The 25,011-nt window shown below is 44.4% G+C and overlaps 1 protein-coding gene across 1 annotated transcript in view; it reads right to left on the minus strand.

The window, feature by feature from the left end:
* Positions 1-13,284: 13,284 nt before the first annotated feature.
* Positions 13,285-25,011, minus strand: part of LOC134344618 (protein scribble homolog) — a 40,866-nt gene continuing 29,139 nt past the window's right edge. Inside the window, exon 7 of the mRNA XM_063044739.1 lies at positions 13,285-13,634. The gene's annotated coding sequence lies outside the window, so the exon portion shown is untranslated. The remainder of the gene's footprint in view (positions 13,635-25,011) is intronic.

Below are 25,011 nucleotides of genomic sequence, written 5' to 3' on the forward strand. Positions count from 1 at the left end.
GTCCAAGTCCCTCTGCAGGCTCTGAAACCCTTCCTCACTGTCTACTACACCTCCAATCCTTGTATCATCAGCAAATTTGCTGATCCAATTTACCACATTATCATCCAGATCATTGATATAGATGACAAATAACAATGGACCCAGCAGTGATCCCTGTGGCACACCACTAGTCACAGGCCTCCACTCGGAGAAGCAATTCTCTACCACCACTCTCTGGCTTCTTCCATCGAGCCAATGTCTAATCCAATTTACCACCTCTCCATGTATACCTAGCGACTGAATTTTCCTAACTAACCTCCCATGCAGAACCTTGTCAAAGGCCTTACTGAAGTCCATGTAGACAACATTCACTGCCTTCCCTTCATCCACTTTCCTGGTAACCTCCTCGAAAAACTCCAATAGATTGGTCAAATATGACATATCACGCACAAAGCCATGTTGACTCTTCCTGATAAATCCCTGTCTACCCAAATGCTTGTAGATTCTGTCACTTAAGCTTCAGTGTTCTCTGAAGCGCTGCGTGCCGTCAATGATAAATCCGTCAAATACCCGATGTAAAAGGATCTGTAGAGTAGAGGAATCTGAGAACTCGTGACAAGTATGGTTCTAGCACAAATGCCCTCAAACCGTATGGATACCACCGAAGTTTGACCCTACTGATGGTTCAGGAATAGAGTTTTGTACTGGAAAACGCTGTAAGGTTTCACTGCTAAGGCTATTGTAATGTCTTGTATGTAATGTTCCACTGTTAACGTAATGGTTTCTCTGTAGCCGTAATATTTGAGTTATGACCAGTGATAACGGGACTTTGGAATGCAGGGGCTATCCAATGGGGCAAATGTTGTTCTTTCTTGTGTGTCTGGGAGCCGGTTATTTTCGCGGTCTTTCGTCGGGGAGCGATGGAGAGAGAGGACGCGAATGAAGAGTCGGAAGACCACCGGACGGAGTGGACTGAGGAGCGAAGGTCCGAGGGCCGGCTATGCTCGGAGGTCAACGGGAACAAATGAACGAACAGTGAGCTCCAACAATGCGCCATGGACTTTTTCCTGAAAATGGGCCCTTTTACTTTTTATTTTCTTTACTAACCCTCCACTCAGATTAAGATTTATAAAGTTCAATCATTTAATTGCATATGGTGCACTGTATGATATTTTGCGATGCAGATTTGTAACCGGGCAACACATCACAAATATGATGGCAGTATATAGTATTAATGGTAAGGCTTTTGGCAGTGTGGAGGATCAGAGGGATCTTGAAGTCCGAGTCGATAGGACGCTCAAAGCAGCCGCGCAGGTTGACTCTGTGGTTAAGAAGGCATACGGTGTATTGGCCTTCATCAATCGTGCGATTGATTTTAAGAGCCGAGAGGTAATGTTGCAGCTATATAGGACCCTGGTCAGACCCCACTTGGAGTACTGTGCTGAGTTCTGGTCGCGTCACTACAGGAAGGACGTGGAAGCCAGAAAAAGGGTGCAGAGGAGATTTATAAGGATGTTGCCTGGATTGGGGAGCATGCCTTATGAGAATAGGTTGAGTGAACTCGGCCGTTTCTCCTTAGAGCGACAGAGGATGAGAGGTGACCTGATAGAGGTATATAAGATGATGAGAGGCATTGATCGTGTGGATAGTCAGAGGCTTTTTCCCAGGGCTGAAATGGTTGCCACAAGAGGACACAGGTTTAAGGTGCTGGGGAGTAGGTACAGAGGAGATGTCGGGGGAAGTTTTTTTACTCAGAAAGTGGTGAGTGCGGGGAATGGGCTGCCGGCAACTGTGCTGGAGGCAGATACGACAGAGTCTTTTAAGAGACATTTAGATAGGTGCATGGAGCTTAGTAAAATAGAGGGCTATGGGTAAGCCTAGTAATTTCTAAGGTAGGGACATGTTCGGCACAACTTTATGGGCCGAAGGGCCTGTATTCTGCTGTAGGTTTTCTGTGTTCTATCTTCTATCACGCAGCATCCACACAAACGAGATTTCTCAGTTTGGCGGGCCAGATGTTGTTTTCCCCAAGGGGAACATATGCTGGCCGAGCAGGAGGGTTACAGTACTTTACTGTGCTCCTTGATATACAGATTGGAACAACTCTGCCCCACCCTTGCCCACCCTCGCCACCCCACCACCACCCACGCCCGAGACGCCAGCCCATTCCCTTACTGGCACTCTCCGAAGTTTCCCGACTTCCTTTTCTGCTTAATTTACCGTTGGGTCACTTTCAGAGCGTTTTCTTGTCCTTCACACTCCCGCTTGCAAATGTCCATCCTCGCCACAGTTGTAACAGAAAATACCGGTCGCTTCCCTTGTCAGGAGACCCTGGCCAGTATCAGCCCTGTGTTTAGTGCGTCCTGCAGCTGGGACAGGTTTCCTATCAGACTTCTCACGCTAGGTGGCAGCACCAGCCGACATCAACCGAGATACATCGGCCTGCAGGTTTTTTAACTACATCCCGCAAAACCCCTGCTTGGCTGGCATCGGCGGTCGCTTCAACAACAGAGGGTACTGTTGAGGACTTTGCCCTGCTGATGGAGGCTTCCCGGACCCCATCGTGTTTTCTTCCTCTCTCCTCTGATCATCTCTACAAACGAGGGAGGAGGAAGCGTCTTCTGAGACATTCGAATGCTCAAAGCAATCGCGTCGCGTGACAGCGCGCCCTTCACCACTTGCTCCATCGTTAATCGATTTATCTCAGCCAATTGAATGGCCCCTTTACGAAAAAGCAATGCAGCCGTCTCTCTGGCCTGAAAACGGAGCAAATGCAATCAAACGACAAGCTGAAGGGAATAAATGATTAAAGTCTATCATTGGTAATCCAAAAATTGCAGTAATAGGATGAGGTTGTAAATCAATACTTAAAACTACTGAAATAATATCAAAAATGTCTTTCTAATAGTTTTCCAAAAGAGGGCAAGACCAGAAAATATACGTCAAACAAGCTACCTCAGAATTACATCTATCACAGACAGGATTTCTATGAGCATAAAAACGAGCTAACTTATCCTTAGACATAAGAGCCCTATGAACCACCTTAAATTGTATCAAAGCGTGTCTAGAACACATTGAAGAAGTGTTAACTATAACTATATAACCATTACAGCACGGAAACAGGCCATCTCGGCCCTTCTAGCCGTGCCGAACTCTTACTCTCACCTAGTTCCACTGACCTGCACTCAGCCCATAACCCTCCATTCCTTTCCTGTCCATATATCTATCCAATTTAACTTTAAACGACAACATCGAACCTGCCTCAACCACTTCTGCTGGAAGCTCATTCCACACAGCTACCACTCTCTGAGTAAAGAAGTTCACCCTCATGTTACCCCTAAACTTTTGCCCTTTAACTCTCAACTCATGTCCCTTTGTTTGAATCTCCCCCATTCTCAATGGAAAAAGCCTATCCACGTTAACTCTATCTATCCCCCTCATAATTCTAAACACCTCTGTCAAGTTCCCCCTCGACCTTCTACGCTCCAAAGAATAAAGACCTAACTTGTTCAACCTTCCTCTGTAACTTAGGAGATGAAACCCAGACAACATTTTAGTAAATCTCCTCTGTACTCTCTCAATTTTATTGACATCTTTCCTATAATTCGGTGACCAGAACTGTACACAATGCTCCAAATTTGGCCTTACCAATGCTTTATACAATTTCAACATTACATCCCAGCTCCTATACACAATGCTCTGATTAATAAAGGCTAGCATACCAAAAGCTTTCTCCACCACCCTATCCACATGAGATTCCACCTTCAGGGAACTATGCACCATTATTCCTAGATCCCTCTGTTCTACAGCATTCTTCAATGCCCTACCATTTACCATGTATGTCCTATTTTGATTAGTCCTACCAAAATGTAGCCCCTCAAATTTTTCAGCATTAAACTCCATCTGCCATCTTTCAGCCCAGTCTTCTAACTGGCCTAATTCTCTCTGCAAGCTTTGAAAACCAACGTCATTATCCACAACGCCACCTAGCTTAACTAGTTGGAGAATTTTCTCCCATTTCTCTCTGGGTAAAGATACCTGAAGTTCTCTTTCCCATTCATTCTTAATTTTAATAGAAACATAGAAACATAGAAAATAGGTGCAGGAGTAGGCCATTCGGCCCTTCGAGCCTGCACCGCCATTTATTATGATCATGGCTGATCATCCAACTCAGAACCCAGCCTTCCCTCCATACCCCCTGACCCCTGTAGCCACAAGGGCCATATCTAACTTCCTTTTAAACATAGCTAATGAACTGGCCTCAACAGTTTGCTGTGGCAGAGAATTCCACAGATTCACCACTCTCTGTGTGAAGAAGTTTTTCCTAACCACGGTCCTAAAAGGCTTCCCCTCTATCCTCAAACTGTGACCCCTCGTTCTAGACCTCCCCAACATCGGGAACAATCTTCCTGCATCTAGCCTGTCCAATCCCTTTAGGATCTTATACGTTTCAATCAGATCCCCCCTCAATCTTCTAAATTCCAACGAGTACAAGCCCAGTTCATCCAGTCTTTCTTCATATGAAAGACCTGCCATCCCAGGAATCAATCTGGTGAACCTTCTTTGTACTCCCTCTATGGCAAAGATGTCTTTCCTCAGATTAGGGGACCAAAACTGCACACAATACTCCAGGTGTGGTCTCACCAAGGCCTTGTACAACTGCAGTAGTACCTCCCTGCTCCTGTACTCGAATCCTCTCGCTATAAATGCCAGCATACCGTTCGCCTTTTTCACCGCCTGCTGTACCTGCATGCCCACTTTCAATGACTGGTGTATAATGACACCCAGGTCTCGTTGCACCTCCCCTTTTCCTAATCGGCCACCATTCAGATAATAATCTGTTTTCCTATTTTTGCCACCAAAGTGGATAACTTCACATTTATCCACATTAAATTGCATCTGCCATGAGTTTGCCCACTCACCCAACCTATCCAAGTCACCCTGCATCCTCTTAGCATCCTCCTCACTGCTAACACTGCCACCCAGCTTCGTGTCATCCGCAAACTTGGAGATGCTGCATTTAATTCCCTCATCCAAGTCATTAATATATATTGTAAACAACTGGGGTCCCAGCACTGAGCCTTGCGGTACCCCACTAGTCACCGCCTGCCATTCTGAAAAGGTCCCGTTTATTCCCACTCTTTGCTTCCTGTCTGCTAACCAATTCTCCACCCACACCAATACCTTACCCCCAATACCGTGTGCTTTAAGTTTGCACACTAATTTTATCAGACATACCTAAATGTGTGGGCACGTGGCCAAGTGGTTAAGGCATTGGACTAGCGACCTGAAAGGTTGTGAGTTCCAGCCCCAGCCGAGGCAGCACACATAAAAGTTGCTGGTGAACGCAGCAGGCCAGGCAGCATCTCTAGGAAGAGGTGCAGTCGACGTTTCAGGCCGAGACCCTTCGCCGAGACAGCGTGTTTTGTCCTTGAGCAAGGCACTTAACCACACATTGCTCTGTGATGACACCAGTGCCAAGCTGTATCGCCCCCTGCCCTTCCCTTGGACAACATTGGTGTCATGGAGAGGAGAGACTTGCAGCATGGGCAACTGCCGGTCTTCCATACAACCTTGCCCAGGCCTGCGCCCTGGAAAGTGAAGACTTTCCAGGCGCAGATCCATGGTCTCGCAAGACTAACGGATGCCTTAAACCTAAATGTATTTTCATAATTAAATACTATATACCGAGTGGTACCACTGATCCTTCGGTTAAATTTGAAGAAACTTGGAAGCCATTTATTCAACATTTTCATAGGATGTAAGTTGACCTTTTCCGAATCCTTTTTAATAATTTTTTGCTTGTGTATAGAGGAGACAAATAATGATTTTAACCGATGAAATATGGCAGCCTAGTTTCTGTTCTGTTTTGTTTTGTTTTAGTGTAGGGGGTAAAAACTTCTTTGTGAATCTTTTTAATATTCAGTTATTAAGAGATTGGGGGGGGTGTTAAATTAAATATGTTACTCGGAGTCTGTGTCTGTATGCTTAATCGTTATTAATGTAATCCCGATCGCTTTGTATCATTACCATTGTTATGTTTATCAATTTGAAGCTCAACAAAAAAGATTGAAAAAGAAATATCTAGTCCAGTGCAATGAGACAGGTAGGATTAATGATCTTGTAGTCAGGGATCCTCTTGGAAAGAGTAATCAGAGTATGACATTGAGACAAAAGGTATGAGATTGTGGCCATCACCGAGTCATGGCTAAATGATGGATGTGATTGGGAGCTGAATATCCCAGGATACCCAGGATAGGAAGGTAGGTAAAGGGGGTGGTGTGGCCCTGATAGTAAGGAACGATACCAAATCAATAGAAAGAAGGGACATAGGATCAGAAGAGGTAGAATCCTTATGGCTAGAATTAAGAAATAGCAAGGGTAAAAAGACACTAATAGCAGTTATATACAGGCCTCCAAACAGCAGTCGGGATGTGGACTACAAGTTGCAGCTGGAAATAGAAAAAGCGTGTCAGAAGGACAATGTCAAGATAATTATGGGGGATTTTAATATGAAAGTGGATTGGGAAAGTCAGGAAGGTAATGGATCTCAGGAGAGGGAGTTTGTAGAATGCCTACAGGATGGCTTTTTGGAGCAGACGTCCAGAAGCCCATCAGGGGATCGGCTGTTTTGGATTGGGTGCTGTGTAACGAACCTGAGGCGATTAGGGAGCTGGAGGTAAAGGAACCTCTTGGAAGTAGTGATCATAATATGATTGAGTTCAGTTTCAAATTTGAAAAGGAGAAGCTGGTATCAGGTGTATCGATATTTCAGTGGAACAGGGGAAATTACAGTGGTATGAGAGAGGAACTGGCCCAAGTCAATTGGAAAAGTAAACTAAATGGAGGGACGGCAGAGCAGAATTGGATGAAATTCCTACAAGAAATAAGGAAAATGCAGGAAAAATATATTCCAAGAAAAAAGAAAATCATGAATGGAAAAATGGCACAAATGTGGCTAACGAGAGAGGTTAAGGCAAAAATAAAAGCAAAAGAAACGGCGTACAAGGAAGCAAAAATTAGTGGGGAAAATGAGGACTGGAAGACCTTTAAAAACTTACAGAAAGAAACTAAGAAAGTCATTAGGAAAGAAAAGATGAATTATGAAAGGAAGTTGGCGAATAACATAAAAAAGGATACTAAGAGTTTTTTTTTAATATATGAAGAGTAAAAGAGTGACAAGGGTAGATATGGGACCGATTGAAAATGATGCTGGAGAAATTATAATGGATAACAAAGAGATGGCGGAGGAACTGAATGAGTATTTTGCATCAGTCTTCACAGTGGAAGACATGAGCAATATACCTGATAGCCAGAGGTATCAGGGAATAGAATTAGGTACAGTCAAGACAACTAGAGAGAAAGTGCTTGGGAAGCTAAGTGGACTAAGAATAGATAAGTCTCCCTGCCCGGAAGAGGTGCACCCAAGGGTTCTGAAGGAGGTGGCTTTGGAGATTATGGAAGCATTGGAAATGATCTTCCAGGAATCAATAGACTCTGGCATGGTTGCGGAGGACTGGAAGGTCGTAAATGTAGTTCCGCTATTTAAGAAAGGAAGGAGGCAGCAAAAAGAAAATTACGGACCTATTAGTCTGACATCGGTGGTTGGAAAGTTATTGGAGTCGATCCTCAAGGACGAGGTTATGAAATACCTCGAGGTGCATGACAAGATAGGCCGAAGCCAGCATGGTTTCATGAAGGGAAGATTCTCCTCACCAACTTATTGGAATTTTTTGAGGTAATCTCGAATAAGATTGACAAGGGAGAGGCTGTGGATGTTGTGTATTTGGATTTTCAAAAGGCCTTCGATAAGGTGCCGCATATGAGGCTGCTTAATAAAATGACAGCCCATGGAATTATAGGAAAGATATTGAAATGGGTGGAGCATTGGCTGATAGGCAGAAAGCAAAGGGTGGGAATAAAGGGATCCTATTCTGATTGGTTGCCGGTTACTAGTGGTGTACCACAGGGGTCGGTGTTGGGGCCGCTTCTTTTTACGATGTATATCGATGATTTAGATTATGGATTAAATGGTTTTGTGGCCAAGTTTGCGGATAACACCAAGATAGGTGGAGGAGCAGGAAATGTTGAAGAAACGGAAAGGTTGCAGAGAGACTTGGTCAGTTTAGGAGAATGGGCAAAGAAATGGCAGATGAGATACAACGTTGACAAATGTACGGTTGTACATTTCGGAAGAAGAAATAATCGGGCAGATTATTATTTAGATGGGGAGAAAATTCAAAAATCGGAAGTGCAAAGGGACTTGGGGATCCTCGTGCAGGATACCCTAAAGGTTAACCACCAAGTTGGATCGGCGGTAAGGAAAGTGAACGCTATGTTGGCATTCATTTCAAGAGGAATAGTGTATAAGAATAAGGAGGTGTTGATGAGGCTCTATAGGGCACTGGTGAGACCTCATTTGGAATACAGTGTGCAGTTTTGGGCTCCCTATCTTAGAAAGGATGTACTGATGTTGGAGAGAGTTCAGAGAAGATTTACGAGGATGATTCCTGGAATGCAGGGGCTAACATATGAGCAGCGTCTGTAGACTCTTGGATTGTATTCATTAGAGTATAGAAGAATGAGAGGGGATCTCATAGAAACGTTTCGAAATGTTGAAAGGATTGGACAGAGTAGATGTGGAAAGGTTGTTTCCCTTGGTGGGTGAGTCCAGGACAAGAGACCATAGTCTTAGAATTAGAGGGTACCCAGTTAAAACAGAGATGAGGAGAAATTTTTTTAGCCAGAGGATCGTGGATTTGTGGAATTCGTTGCCACATATGGCTGTGGAGGCCCGATCATTGAGGGTGTTTAAGGAGGAGATTGACAGGTATCAAGGGATATGGGGGAAAAGCCGGAAATTGGAACTAGATGGGTGAATAGTTTTGCTCATGGGGGAGCTGCAGAGCAGACTCGATGGGCCGAATGGCCTACTTCTGCTCCTTTGTCTTGTGATCTTGTGATGAAGGAATTTCGCAAACAGATGGAGTACAATAGTTAGATCTAAAACTGGTGTATTATGCTTGAACAAGGGAGACTACAACAAGATGAGGGAGGACTTGGTTAATGTGGACTGGGAGCACAGGGTATTTGGTAGGACAGTTGAGGAACAGTGGAATACTTTCAAAGAGATTTTTCACAGTGCTCAACAAAAGTGTATTCCAGTCAAAAGTAAGGACAGTAAGTGTGGGGAGAGCCACCTTGGATAACTAAGGAAATAAAAGTTAGTGTCAAATTAAAAAGCTCATGCGTACAAAGTCATAAAGAGTAGTGGGAGACTGGAAGATTCAGAAAACTTTAAAAAAGCCACAAAGAACAACCACATAAACAAGAAATAAGGAAGGGGAAGATAGAGTATGAAAGTAAATTAGCACAAAATATAAAAACAGATAGCAAAAGTTTTTATAAATATATAAAGCGGAAGAGGGTGGCTAAAGTCAACATAGGTCCCTTGGAAGACGAGAAGGGGAAATTGATATTGGGTGATAAGGAAATGGCTGAGGCATTGAACGACCATTTTGTGTCAGTCTTCACGGTGGAGGACACATCTGATATGCCAAAGAATTATGTTATGGACAAAACGGGAGGTGAGGAACTCAATAAAATCACTGTCACCAAAGAGATAGTGATGAGCAAACGAGAGGGTCTGAAGGTAGATAAGTCCCCTGGTCCTGATGGGATGCATCCCAGGGTGCTGAGGGAATTGGTAGAGGCTATAGGAGACGAGTTGGTAATCATTTACCAAAATTCTCTAGACTCTGGGCCTTTCCCCCGTAACCCATAATTCAATCCCTCTGGCAATGAAGGCCAACATTCCGTTTGCCTTCTTAATAACCTGTTGTACCTGCAAGCCAACTTTTTGCGATTCATGCACAAGCAGGTCCTGGTGGACTGGAAGACAGCAAATGTCACGCCACTTTTTAAAAAAGGATGTAGGCAAAAGACAGGCAACTATAGGCCAGTTAGCTTAACATCTGTAGTCAGGAAAATGCTTGAAGCTGTCATTAAGGAAGAAATAGCGGAACATTTAGTAAGGAGTGGTTCCATTAGACAGATGCAGCATGGATTCAGAAAGGGCAGGACTTGTTTGACAAACTTACTGGAGTTCTTTGAGGACATAATGAGTGCAGTGGATAGAGGGGAGCAGGTGGATGTCGTATAAATGGATTTCCAGAAGGCTTTCGATAAGGTGCCGCACAAGAGACTTATAAATAAGATACAGATAGTCGGAGGAAGTGTATTGACATGGATGGTGGATTGGTTCACCAATAGAATGCAGAGAATTGGTATAAATGGGTGTTTCTCCAGTTGGCAGTCAGTGGTGAGTGGGGTGCCACAGGGGTCGGTGCTGGGCCCGCTGCAGTTTACCATTTACATTGATGATTTGGAAGAGGGGAATGAGTGTAGCGTAGCAAAATTTGCACTAAACTGAGTGGAAAAGCATATTGTACAGAGGATGTGGAGAGTCTGCAGAGGGATAGAGATAGGTTAAGTGAGTGGGCCAAGGTCTGGCAGATGGAATACAATGTTGGTAAATGCGAGATCATCCACTTTGGAAGGAATAATAGAAGAGCAGATTATTATTTAAATGGTAGAAGATTGCAGCATGTTGTTGAGCAGAGGGACTTGGGAGTGCTTGTGCATGAATCGCAAAAGTTGGCTTGCAGTTACAACAGGTTATTAAGAAGTCAAATGGAATGTTGGCCTTCATTGCTAGAGGGATTGAATTCAAGAGCAGGGAGGTCATGCTGCAACTATACAGGGTACTGGTGAGGCCACACCTGGAGTACTGTGTGCAGTTCTGGTCTCCATACCTGAGGAAGGATATACTGGCTTTGGAGACAGTGCAGAGGAGGTTCACCAGGTTGATTCCAGAGATGAACAAGTTAACCTATGAGGAGAGATTGAGTCGCCTGGGACGATACTCCTGGGATTCAGAAGAGTGTGAGGGTATCTTATAGAAACATATAAAAATTTGAAAAGGATAGATAAGATAGAAGTAGGAAAGTTGTTTCCATTGGTAGGTGAGACTACAAGTGGGGGACATTGCCTCAAGATTCAGGGGAGAAGATTTAGGATGGAGATGAGGAGAAACTGTTTTTCCCAGAGAGTGGTGAATCTGTGGAATTATCTGCCCAGGGAAGCAGTTGAGGCTTCCTCACTAAATATGTTTAAGATACAGTTAGATAGGTTTTTACATGGTATGGGAATTAAGGGTTATGGGGGAAAGGCAGGTAGATGGAGCTGAGTTTACGGACAGATCAGCCATGAAGGAATTAAAAGTAAAATTGGCAAATTTGCAGATGACACAAAGCTGGGTGGCAGTGTGAAATGTGAGGTGGAAGTTATGAGAATGCAGGGTGACTTGGACAGTTTGGGTGAGTGGGCAGACGCATGGAAGATGCAGTTGAATGTGGATAAATATGAGGTTGTCCACTTTGGTGGCAAGAACAGGAAGGCAGATTACTATCTGAATGGTGTCAAGTTAGGAAAAGGGGAAGTACAACGAGATCCAGGTGTCCTTGTTCATCAGTCACTGAAAGTAAGCATGCAGATACAGCAGGCAGTGAAATGGTATTTTAGCCTTCATAACAAGGGGAGTTGAGTATAGGAGCAAAGAGGTCATTCTGCAGTTGTACAGGGCCCTAGTGAGACCACACCTGGAGTATTGTGCGCAGTTTTGGTCTCCAAATTTGAGGAAGGACATTCTTGCTATTGAGGGAGTGCAGCGTAGGTTCACTAGGTTAATTCCCGGGATGGCGGGACTGTCATATGTCGAAAAATTGGAGCAACTGGGCTTGTATACACTGGAATTTAGAAGGATCAGAGGGGATCTTGTTGAAACATATAAGATTATTAAGGGATTGGACATACTAGAGGCAGGAAACATGTTCCCGATGTTGGGGGAGTCCAGAACCAGAGGCCACAATTTGAGAATAAGGGGTAGGCCGTTTAGAACGGAATTGAGGAAAAACTTTTTCACCCAGAGAATTGTGGATCTGTGGAATGCTCTGCCTCAGAAGGCAGTGGAGGCCAATTCTCTGGATGCTTTCAAGAAAGAGTTAGATGGAGCTCGTAAAGATATTGGAGTCAAGGGATATGGGGAGAAGGCAGGAACGGGGAACGAATTGTGGATGATCGGCCATGATCACACTGAATGGCGGGGCAGGCTCAATGGGCCGGATGGCCTACTCCTGCTCCTATTTCTTATGTTCTTATGTTCGTATTATCTCCCAGTGATGTAGTTGCCGAAACCTAGTAAGAATTTTCACCAGCCATCGAAGGACCCATTGGAGTTTTCACATTAGACAAATTCTTCCACTCACTTCGCAGATCTTCACCCTCGGCTACATTCACCTTTTCTCTAAAAGTACGGCCCCGCCTCTCCAGGTGTCCCTACCCTATCAGGCAACGCTCTTCATGTTCCACGGGGCGACTGAGGGGAACCCAAGTGCAGGGCACCGACACGTTGACTGAGTTGGGGATGATGGCGTAGACGTGAACGTAGAACAGCAAACCGGGGAAATCTTGACAAGGAGACGGGATCTACAAGGACTATCTTGAAACTAGAGCAGAACTTTGAACTAAACTTAGAACTAACAGTTCTAAGCGGACGAGAGAACGAGGTATCACACAAGTATAGACCAACAAACTGGCGAGCTGTGTAGTGACGGCATCGTACTTATTTCACAGTCAGTGATGCAAACCAGGTGTACCGTAATTAAGTGAACTAGCAGCAGTTGGAAATCTAATGGCTGAAATTAGGGCATAATCAGGGAGAAAGGAGCGTGAAAGGGGAACAACCAAACGGAACCATGACACTTCCAGTCACGTCAGCGCTAATCTGGACTAACAGGACATCCTTCTCCGCCGATTGGTCAAACCGTCGTTCAACCAGCATAATTTTCCACAATACTTTCACTGAATTTAGCACTCTAATGGGCAATTCGTCCGGGCTGGGGATATCCACCCCGCTCAGAACACAAGCATTAGTTGTGGGCAACCTCTTTGAATCCCTGCGGCGTCCATAATAAAGTGCTGTAATCACTTTCCCCGACGCTATTTTAAACACAGGCTTAAATACACAAACCACTTCATCAATTCTTACAGCAATTACGGAACATTCAGCGAATCGCCACAATGAAGCCCCCTCACCGGGCCCGTGTAGAACTTTGGGTCATTAAACCGGCTCTGCTAACGGCCACTGTACTCAGCCGTCAAAAAGCCACCTTTCAAACTATACACAATTATGCGTCGGCAAGAAACATAAAATCGTACACCGCATACAATTGCAAAGAAAGTATATTTACTAATTTCAGCTTTAACACACAGTTATTAAGAGGAAAAGAAAAAGAAAAATTAAAAGGACCCATTACAATTAAACCGGTCTAAATTGTAGGACCTCATATCTTCCAAAAGCTGGGAACGACCGTTAATCACGGCGCCGAATTCTCATCACTAATCATCAGTAGAACGTCCAATCTTTGACTCCTCCGACCGGCGAAGCACTGCTCGCAATCGCGTCTTGCCGTCGGATCGAATCCTAGTGCCGTCCTTGCCGATCTTCCCTCTTCTCTCCATCTCCCGCCAAACCGACCAGGACTCCCACCAGTTTCCGTCACGAATCTCTCTCGGCCCAGTTTTCTCACAACATCCTGTTAGGCTGACACAACACTCCTAAATCGAACATCACAGCCACTTACCCTTAACCTAAACCCAAACACTACCAGCGGGACACGCTACCCTGCAGGCAGCTACTGAATGAAACACCCTGCAGCACTAGCAGTAAAAATCTTCAAAATCTTACAACAGGGGGAGGTGGAGCAGCTGGATATCTAGGGAAGGAAAAGCAAAGAGGTTTTGAACAGAGAATTTAGAGAGCTAGGTAGAAAGCTGAGAAGCAGGACCTCCCGGGCAGTAATTTCTGGATTGCTGTGTCACGCACCAGTGAGGGTAGAAACAGGATGATTTGCAGATAAGTGCGTGACTGAGAAGCCGGTGCAGGGGCAGGGCTTTAGCTGCTTGGATCATTGGGATCTCTTCTATGGGTGGTATGACCTGTATAAAACAGACGGGTTGCACCTGAGCCTGACGGGGAGAAATGTTCTCGCGGGCAGGTTTGATAGAGCTGTTGGGGGCGGTTTAAAGAAATTTGGCTGGGGGGAGGGAAGGTGGGAACCGGAGTGAAGGGACTCAAGATAGGACGGATGGTAAAAAGGAAACAAAGATATCATACTGTCAGGAAGGGCAGGCAGATAATAGGACAAAATTGCCACCAGCAGGGTGAGTATCAGTGCATTTGGGATGCAGAATCAAAAAGACTGGCAAATTCAGCACTCAGACTGTGATATCTCAATGCTCAGAGTATTAAGGTTGGACTTCTACTGATCGTCAGGTATGATGTTGTGGCCATCACTGAATCGTGGCTGAAGGATGGTCGTAGTTGGGAGCTGAATGTGCAAGATTTCATGTTGTATTGGGAAGGGTAGGAAGAGAGGCAGAGGCGGTGACATAACTCTGCTGGTAAAGAATGGCTTCAAATCAGTAGAAACACCTGACATACGATCGGAAGATGTTAAGTTGGATTGAGTTAAAAAACTACAATTGTTAAATGACCCTGGTGGCAGTTATACACAGGCCTCCCAACAGTGGCTGGGATGTGGACCACAGATTACAACAGGAAATAGAAAAGGCGTGTCAAAAGGACAATATTGTGATAGTCATGGAAGATTTTAACATACAGGTCGATCAGGAAAATTAGGTTGGCAATGGATCTCAAGAGAGTGAGTCTGTTGAATTGCCTATGAGATGGATTTTAGAGCAATCTCTCATTGAGCCTACAAGAGAATCAGCTATTCTGGATTGGGTGTAATAAACCAAAGGCTTAAAAGGAGAACAGTAAAAAAGAACCCTCAGGAGGCAGTGATCACAATATGATTGAGTTAAACTTGAAATCTGATGATAAGAAAGTAAAATGTGACGTGGCAGTATTTCAGTGGACTAAAGGAAATTATAGTGATATGGGAGAGGAGTTGGCCACAGTAAATTGGAAGGAGCTGGCAGGGATGACAGGAGAGCAGCAACGGCGTGAGTTTCTAGGAAAATTGAGGAATGTGCGTGATAGATACCTTCCGAAAGCAAACACATACTCAAATGGCAAAATAGTACAACCATGGCTGACAAAGCAACTCAAAGCTGATGTAAAAGCAAAAGAGACGGCATACAACAAAGCAAAAATTAGCGGAAAGATAGAGGATTGGAGAACTTTTAAAACCCAACAGAGAGCAATTAAAAGAATTATTAGGAGGGAAAAGATGAAATATGAAAGCAAGATAGCAAACAATATCAAGGTAGATCGAAAACCCTTTTTTCAAGAACGTAAAAAAATAAAAGAGATGAAAGTGGATTTAGGACTGTGAGAAAATGATAACGGTGGACAAGGAGATGGTGGATGAACTAAATAAGTGTTTTGCATTCCTCTTCACCGTGGAAGACACTAACAGTGTGCCAGATGTTGAAGGGTGTGAAGGAAGAGAAGTGAAGGCAGTTTTCATTACAAGGGGGAAGGTGTTCAAAAAGCAGAAAGCCCTAAGGGTACATAAGTCACCCGGACAAGATCAGCTGCACTCTAGTGTTCTGAAAGAAGCAGCGGTAGAGATTGTGGAGTTAGTAATAATCTTTCAGAAGTCATTGAACACTGGCATAGTGCCAAAGGACTCGGAAATTGCAAATGTCACTCCACCCTTTAAGAAAGGAGGAAGGCAGCAGAAAGGAAATTATGGGCCAGTCAGCCTGACCTCAGTGGTTGGGAAGATGTTGGAGTCAATTGTTAAGGACAAGGTTATGGAGTACTTGGTGACACAGGATAAGATAGGACAAAATCAGTATAGTTCCCTTCAGATAAAATGTTACTTGACGAACCTGTTGGAATTCTTTGAGGAGATTACAAGTAGGATAGATAAGGGGGGTGTACTGGATGTTGTATATTTGGGCTTTTAGAAGAGCTTTGACAAGGTGCCACAAATGAGACTGTTTATCAAAGTTAGGAGTCCATGGTATTACGGGAAATTTACTAGCATGGTTAGAGCATTGGTTGATTGGAAGGAGGCAGTGTAATTGAATAAAAGGATCCTTTTCTAGTTGGCTGCCACTGACTAGTGGTGTTCCACAGGGGTCAGTGTCGGGACTACTTCTTTTTATGCTGTATATCAATGATTTAGATGATAGAATAGATGGCTTCGTTGCCAAGTTTGCAAATGATACAAAGATTGATGGAGGGGCAAGAAGTGTTGAGGAAACAGGTAGGCTGTAGAAGGACTTAGGCAGATTAGGAGAATGGGCAAGAAAGTGGCAAATGAAATGCAATGTTGGAAAATGCTTGGTCATGCACTTTGGTAGTAGAAATAAAAGTGCGGACTATTTTCTAAATGGGAAGAAAATCCAAAAAGCTGAGATGCAAAGGGACTTGGAAGTCCTTGTGTAGATCACGCCAAGGTTAACTTGCAGATTGAGTTGGCGGCGAGGAAGGCAAATGCAATGTTAGCATTCATTTCAGGAGGTCTAGAATACAACAGCAGGGATGTGATGCTGAGGCTTTATAGGGCCCTGGTGAGACCTCACCTTGAGCACTGTGAACTGATCTGGGCTCCTCATCTAAGAAAATATGTGCTGGTTTTGGAAAGAGTTTAGAGGAGGTTCACAAGGATGATTCTGGGAATTAAGGAGTTATCATACGAGGAACGTTTGATGGCTCTGGGTCTGTACTCGCTGGAATTCAGAAGGATGGGGGAAGGGAATCTCATTGACACCTTTCGAACGTTGAAAGGTCTAGACAGAGTAAATGTGGAACGGGTGTTTCCCATGGTGGGGGAGTCTAGGACAAGACGGAACAACTTCTGGATAGAGAGGCATCTATTTAAAACAGAGATACAGAGAAATTTCTTGAGCCAGAGGGTGGTGAATTTGTGGAATTTGTTCCTGCAGGTCGCTGTGGAGGCCAGGTTGTTGGGTGTATCTAAGGCAGAGATTGGACAAGCCATCAAAGGCTACGCGGAGAAGGCCGGGGAGTGTGGCTGAGAAGAGGGAAAAGGATCAGACTTTAGTAGACTCGATGATTGAAATGACCTAATTCTGTTCCTATGTTTTATGGTCTTATTATAATAGAATTATTTGGCTATTAGAATGTGTGGCTGAGGAACTAGGGCGGAGAAGAGGTTCACATTTATGGATCATGGAATATATTCTGCGGAAAGTATGAGCTGTACGGAAGGGTCGGGTTACAATTGAACCCGAGGGGGTCCAACATCCTTGCGGGCAGGTTGCCTGGAGTTGTTCAGTGGTTTTAAACTAATTCGGCAGGAGTGTGAACTGAAGTGGCGTTGCAGAAATTGAGGTACTTGGTTGACAAACAGAGGCAATGTGTGGGGGACACGAGAAAATCTGCAGATGCTGGAATTTCAAGCAACACACATAAAAGTGGGGAGATTCCTGGAAAGGAGAAGCTGATGATAAGGCAAAATTGCAATCAACAGGATGAGTTGCACCGTAAAAGGTGGACAAAACTAAGAAGTGTAAATGCAGCACGGAAGATGTTATAATTAAATGCACACAGTATACGGAATAAGGTAGATAAGCTTGTAGCACAATTATAGATTGGCATGTGTCATGTAGATATCACTGAAATATGGTTGAAAGAAGACTATAGCTGGGAGCTTAATGTGCAAGGATAAACATTGTATCGAAAGGACATGCAGGAAGGCAGGGTGCGTTGCTCTGCTGGTAAAAAAAGAATCATGTCAAATAACTAGAAAGAGATGATATCGGGTCTGTAGGTGTTGAGGCATTGTGGATAGAGCTAAGAAACTCCAAGTGTAAAAAGAGACAGATGGGAGTAATATAGAGTAGTATATCAAATAGTAGTAAGGATGTGATCTAAAAATTATAGAGGGAGATAGAAAATGCATGCCAAAATGGCATAGGCCATACAATAGTCATGGGAAATTTAAATATGAGGTTGGTGCTGGATTCCCGGAGAGGGAATTTCTAGAATGCCTTTTAGAGTAGCTGGTGGTTGAACCCACAAGGGGATCAACTATTCTGGATTGGGTGTTGTGCAACTAACCAGAATTGATTAGAGAGCTTAAGGTAAAAAACCTTAGGGGTAGCTTTTAAATACCAGCAGAAGGCAATTTGTCATAAAGAGGGCGTCGTTGAGAGGACCCAAATGCAAGACACAGACACTGAAGTACTAGGAACAGGACTTGACTAGAGAGCTGGGTTAAGGACGTGACAGGATGCAGAATGGAGCTGGGACAAGAACACAGACTTGGGCTAGGACATTGGCTAGGCAAGCGGGACCAGGATAAGGAACTGAAAACTAGGAGCCTGGGCTTGATCTCCGAGCCAGTCACTGGACAAGGACCCAGAACCTGGGTCTTGACTCGGGCTCAGACCCCGGAACTAGGCGAGGACATGACGTGGTCTTGGGAAACAGGAACCTCGGAACTCAAAGCCGGAAGCCTTGAATTGGTGGAGGGAGAGACAAGAACGCAGAGCCTTGGTCGAGGGAGAGGCAGGAACGCAGGGACATGGAACAAAGAACCGGGACCCCGCCTTGGGAACAGGACATAGCGCCGGGACTTATACACAGAATGCTAAACACGACGAGACAGTTCCCAACATTAGGTAGCGGCAAACAGCCAGACCTACCTAGCAAAGGCGTGGACACAGAGACAGTCCCAACACTAGGTAGCGGCAAATGGCCGGACCTACCTAGTGAAGGCGTGGACACAGAGAGACAGTTCCAAACGACGATAGACAGTTCCTTATCTTGCCCCGGCAGTTGAACTTGACAGCGGTACAGGCGAAGGTTACAGGCGAGGCGAGGCAAGGCTTCAGACATTGGTTGCAGGCCAAGGCTGCAGGAGGAAGGCGCAGAGAAGGGATACAGACAGGGGGTTTGGACAGGAACAATCCAGCAGCCAAGCCCTGGTCTCCAGAGGTATTTATGTGTCTGCCCAAACGAGAATCGTGTGCCTTAATTAGAGCACCCAACAGAAAAGGGGAAAACCAGAAAACCTGGAATAAGGAGCTATGGACCAGACCATGAACCAGAATCCGGACTATACGGACCGGACCATGACACAACTAGAAAGTGATTAAGAAGGAAAAGATAAAATACGAAAGTAAGCTAGCCAATAATATTAAAGTGGTTTCTAAACGTTTCTTCAGATACATAAATTTTAAAAGAGAGGCAAGAGTGGATATCGGACTGCTGGAAAATGATGCTGGAGAGGTAGTAATTGGGTGCAAGGAAAAGGTGGACAAACTGAATAAGTATTTGACGTCCTCAGTGGAAGACACCCACTATATTGCTATATTCCAGGTGACTTCCATGGTCATGAAGTGTGTGAAGTTACCATTACTAGGGATAAGGTTCTTGGGAAACTGAAAGGTCTGAAGGTAGATAACTCACTTGGACCAGATGGTCTACACCCCAGGGTTCTGAAGGAGGAGGTTGCAGAGATTGTGAAGGCATTTGTAATGATCTTTCAAGAATCACTAGATTCTGGAATGGTTCCAGAATTCTGGAAAATTGCAAATGTCACTCCACTCTTCAAGAAGGGAGAGAGGCAGAAGAAAGGAAATTATAAGCCAGTTAGTCTGATCTCGATGGTTAGGAAGATATTTAGGGTGTGGTTTTGGGGTACTTGGAGGCACATGATAAAATGGGAAAATTTTGCCTGACGAATCTGTTCGAATTCTTTGAAAAAAATAACAAGCAGTATAGACAAAGGAGAACTCAAACACGAGGAAATCTGCAGATGCTGGAAATTCAAGCAGCACACATCAAAGTTGCTGGTGAACGCAGCAGGCCAGGCAGCATCTCTAGGAAGAGGTACAGTCGACTGTACCTCTTCCTAGAGGTGCTGCCTGGCCTGCTGCGCTCACCAGCAACTTCGATGTGTGTTGCTAGACAAAGGAGAATCGGTTGATGTTGTATACTTGGATTTTCAGAAGGCCTTTTACAAGGTGCCACACCTGAGGCTGCATAACAATCTATGAGCTGATGGGTATTACAGGAAAGATTCTAGCATGGATAAAGCTGTGGCTGACTGGCAGGAGGAAAAGAATGGGAATAAAGGAAGTCTTTTATGGTTGGCCACTGGTGACCAGGGGTGTTCCACAGGAGTCTATGTTAGGACTAATTCTTTTACGTTATATGTCAATGATTTGGATTATGGAACTGATGGTTTTTGTTGTAAAGTTTGCAGACCAGATGATGATATGTGGAGGGGCAGGTAGTTTTGAGGAAGTAAAAAGGTGACAGAAGGCATTAGGCAGATTAGAAGAATGGGCAAAGAAATAGTTGATGGAATAGCGTGTTGGCGAGTGTAGGGCCATGGACTTCAGTTGAAGAAATAAAAGTGTAGACTATTTTCTAAATGGAGAGAAAATTCAAAACCCTGAGAGCAAAGGGATTTGAGAGTCCTTGCGCAGTATTCATAACTGTAAACTTGCAGGTCGAGTCTGTGGTGAGGAAGGCAAATGCAGCGTTACCATTCATTTCAGGAGGATTAGAATATACAAGTAATGATGTAACGTTGAGACTTTATGAAGCACAGGTGAACCTCACATGGAGTATTGTGAGCAGGTTTGGGCCCCTTATCTTAGAAAGGATGTGCTGAAACTGAAGAGGGCTCAAAGGAAGTTCACAATAATTATTCCAGGATTGAATAGCTTGTCATATGAAGAACTTTTGATGGCTCTGGGCGTGTACTCACTGGATTTCAGGAGAATGAGTGGTGACCTCATTGAAACTTATTGAATGGTGAAAGGCCTAGAGAGAATGGATGTAGAGAGGATATTTCCTGTGGCAGAAGAGTATAAAACTGGAGTACACAGCCTCAGAATAGAGGGGTGTTCTTTTAGAACAGAAATGAGGAGAAATTTCTTTAGCTAGAGTGGTAATCTATGGAATTTGTTGTCACAGGCAGATGTGGCAGCCAAATCTGTATGTATATTTAAGGCAGAGCATGATAGCTTCTTGTTTGGTCAGGGCACGAAAGAATATGAGAAGGCAGGAGATTGGAGCTGAGAGGAAAATTGGATCAACCATGATGAAATGGCGGATCAGAATTCATGAACCTGATGGCCTTATTCCGCTCCTATATCTCATGGTATTTTGATTCCTGACTTCGTCTAAGGTCTCAGCAACACCTGTCTCCACTGCGCCTCTTCCTATAGATGCTGCTTGGCCTGCTGCGTTCACCAGCAACTTTGATGTGTGTTGCTTGAATTTCCAGCATCTGCAGTATTCCTGTTGTTTCCCTGTCTCCACTAACCGTTCTGGCACTCTGGTTCCCATCCCTCTGAAAATCTAGTTTAAACCCTACCGTGTAGCATGCAGCAAAGGATTTTGTGCAGGTGGGAGGATTTCAGATTTTTGGATCATTAGGCTCCCTTCCAAGGAAGTAGGGACAGTTAAGCACCTGAACCAGAGGGGGACGGATATCTAAACGGGAAAGTTTGCAAGTGCTGCATGCAGCGGGGTGGGCGGATATAATCGCGACTTGCAGAGAGATGGGAACCAGAGCGTCATAGCTGATAGTGGAGTTGTTTGTGGAGAAAGGTTTTGTTTAACCTACATACAAAGTCAGGAATCAAACGGTGGGATTAGCATTCTGAGCTGCGTTTTCTGGGTGTATTGTAGAAAAGGCAGAGGAGTTTAGGGAATGGATCAGCATGTGGAATTATGACACTGTAGCTATTAGTGAGACTTGCATGCAACAATATCAGCTCAGTGTTACGCGATTCCGTTGTTTGAGACGGTAGAGCGGAGGGATTAAAGAGGGAGGGGTGGCATTACTATTTAGGGAAAAGTCACTGCAGTGTTCGGTCAGGACAGATCTGAGAGCTCGCATGGTGAGGCTATACGGATAGAACTGAGGGAGAAAAAGGCCACATTGATGGGAAATTGTGATATTATAGATCAATCAACAGCCTGCGGGATTTAGAAAGCAAATTCAGAAGGAAGTGGCAGACTCCTGCGAGATAGTAGGATATTTTAACGTTATACATATTGACTAGAACTCCCATACTGTAAAAGGACTGGATGGGAAAGAGTTTGTCAAATGTGTGGAAGAACATAGAAGTCACAATGAGAAAGTGTTGCACAGTTGATCTGCTATCAGGGAGCAAGACTGGGCAGGTGACAATTTGTTTATGGGAACACCTTGCACCTAATGATCATAATGCCATTAACATCAAGTTAATTATGGAAAAAGGATAGGCCTGGTCCACAGGTTGAGATTCTAAATTGGTGAAAGGTCAATATTGATGCTATCAGAAAGGACCGGACAAGTATGGATTGGGACAGGCTGCTTTCTGGCAAAGATGTACTTGCTGAGTTGGATGGCTTCAAAAGTGAATTTCTGAGAGTACGGAGTTTGTGTGTTCCTGTCAGAACATAGGACAAGAATCACAAGTTTAGGGAACCTTGATTTTCGAGAGAGACTGAGGCACTGGTTAAGAAAAAGCAGGTATAGGTAGACAAGAAGAAATGAGGAACCCGAGGGGTGCAGAAATGCAAGAGAACACTTAAGAAGGAAATCAGGATGACTGAAAAAGCCATGATGCTGCTCTAGCAGAATAGATGACAGAGAATCCGGAGGGTTTTACAGATATATCAAGATAAAATGGATAGCAAGGGACAAAACTGATCAGCACGGTAATCTATGTGTACAGTGGAAAGAGATGACGGAGATCTTAAATGGATTTCTTTTATCTTTATTTACTCGGGAGAGAGTATATAGGTTGGAACCTTTTCTGGGGAAGGGGTGATGAGTACAAGTGGGACAGATCGCACCTGAACTGGAGTGGAACCAGTATCCTGGGAGGGAGGTTTGCTAATGCTACTGGAGAGGGTATAAATTAGATTTGCCGGGGGGGGGGGGAACAAAAGTGAAGAGGCAGAAGATGGAGCGGTTGGCACACAAGTAGAGACAGCTTGTAGGGAGTTCCTGAGGAAGGATAGGTAGATGATAGAGCAAAGATGCACTCAGCCGGATGGTTTCAGGTGTGTCTATTTTAATGCAAGGAGGTTCATAAACAAGGCGGATGAACTTAGTTTGGATCAATACGTGGAACTATGACATTACAGAGACTTGGAGGTCTCAGGGGCAGAAATGGTTGCTCAGTGTTCCAGGCTTTAGACCATAAGATATAAGAGCAGAAGGGCAGATGCAATTTAATGTGGATAAATGTGAAGTTATCCACTTTGGTGGCAAAAATAGGAAAACAGATTATTATCTGAATGGTGGCCGATTAGGAAAAGGGGAGGTGCAACGAGACCTGGGTGTCATTATACACCAGTCATTGAAAGTGGGCATGCAGGTACAGCAGGCGGTGAAAAAGGCGAACGGTATGCTGGCATTTATAGCGAGAGGATTCGAGTACAGGAGCAGGGAGGTACTACTGCAGTTGTACAAGGCCTTGGTGAGACCACACCGGGAGTATTGTGTGCAGTTTTGGTCCCCTAATCTGAGGAAAGACATCTTTGCCATAGAGGGAGTACAAAGAAGGTTCACCAGATTGATTCCTGGGATGGCAGGTCTTTCATATGAAGAAAGACTGGATGAACTGGGCTTGTACTCGTTGGAATTTAGAAGATTGAGGGGGGATCTGATTGAAATGTATAAGATCCTAAAGGGATTGGACAGGCTAGATGCGGGAAGATTGTTCCCGATGTTGGGGAGGTCTAGAACGAGGGGTCACAGTTTGAGGATAGAGGGGAAGCCTTTTAGGACCGAGGTTAGGAAAAACTTCTTCACACAGAGAGTGGTGAATCTGTGGAATTCTTTGCCACAGCAAACTGTTGAGGCCAGTTCATTAGCTATGTTTAAAAGGAAGTTAGATATGGCCCTTGTGGCTACAGGGGTCAGGGGGTGTGGAGGGAAGGCTGGGTTCTGAGTTGGATGATCAGCCATGATCATAATAAATGGCGGTGCAGGCTCGAAGGGCCGAATGGCCTACTCCTGCACCTATTTTCTATGTTTCTAAGTCGGCCATTCGGCCCATCAAGCCTGCTCCACCTTTCAATCATGAGCTGATCCAATTCTTCCAGTCATCCCCACTCCCTTGCCTTCGCCACGTACCCTGTCTAATCAAGAACTTACCCTTTCTCTGCCTTAAATATACCCAATGACTTGGCCTCCGGAGCTGCTTGTGACAACAAATTTCTCTGATTTACTACCCTCCAAGGAAAGTAATTTTCTCTGCATCTCTGTTCCAAATGGATGTCCTTCAATCCTGAAGTCATGCCCTCTTGTCCTAGACTCCCCTACCATAGGAAATAACTTTGCCATATCTAATCTGTTCAGGCCTTTTAACATTCGGAATGTTTCTAAGAGATTCCCCCCCCCCCCCCCATTCTCCTGAGCTCCAGGGAATACAGCCCAAGAGCTGCCATACGTTCCTTATACAGTAACCCTTTCATTCCTGGAATCATTCTCGTGAATCTTCTCTGAACCCTTTCCAATGTCAGTATATCCTTTCTAAAATAAGCCCAAACCTGCACACAATACTCCAAATGTGGCCTCACAAGTGTCTTATAGAACCTCAACATCATATCCCGGCTCTTATATTCTATACCTCTAGAAATGAATGCCAACATTGTATTCACCTTCCTCACCACCAACTCAACCTGAAGGTTAACCTTTAGGGTATCCTGCACGAGGACTCCCAAGTCCCTTTGCATCTCTGCATTTTGAATTCTCTCCCCATCTAAATAATAGTCTGCGTGTTTATTTCTTCCATCAATGTGCATGACCATACACTTTCCAACATTGTATTTCATTTGCCATTTCTTTGTCCATTCCCCTAACCTATCTAAGTCTCTCTGCAGATTGTTTCCTCAACACTACCCACTCCTCCACCTATCTTTGTATTATCAGTAAATTTAGCCACAAATCCATTAATCCCAGTCCAAATCACTGACATACATCATAAAAAGCAACGGTCCCAACACCAACC

Source organism: Mobula hypostoma, chromosome 3 (genome assembly GCF_963921235.1).
Source record: "Mobula hypostoma chromosome 3, sMobHyp1.1, whole genome shotgun sequence".
Lineage (NCBI taxonomy): Eukaryota > Metazoa > Chordata > Chondrichthyes > Myliobatiformes > Myliobatidae > Mobula > Mobula hypostoma.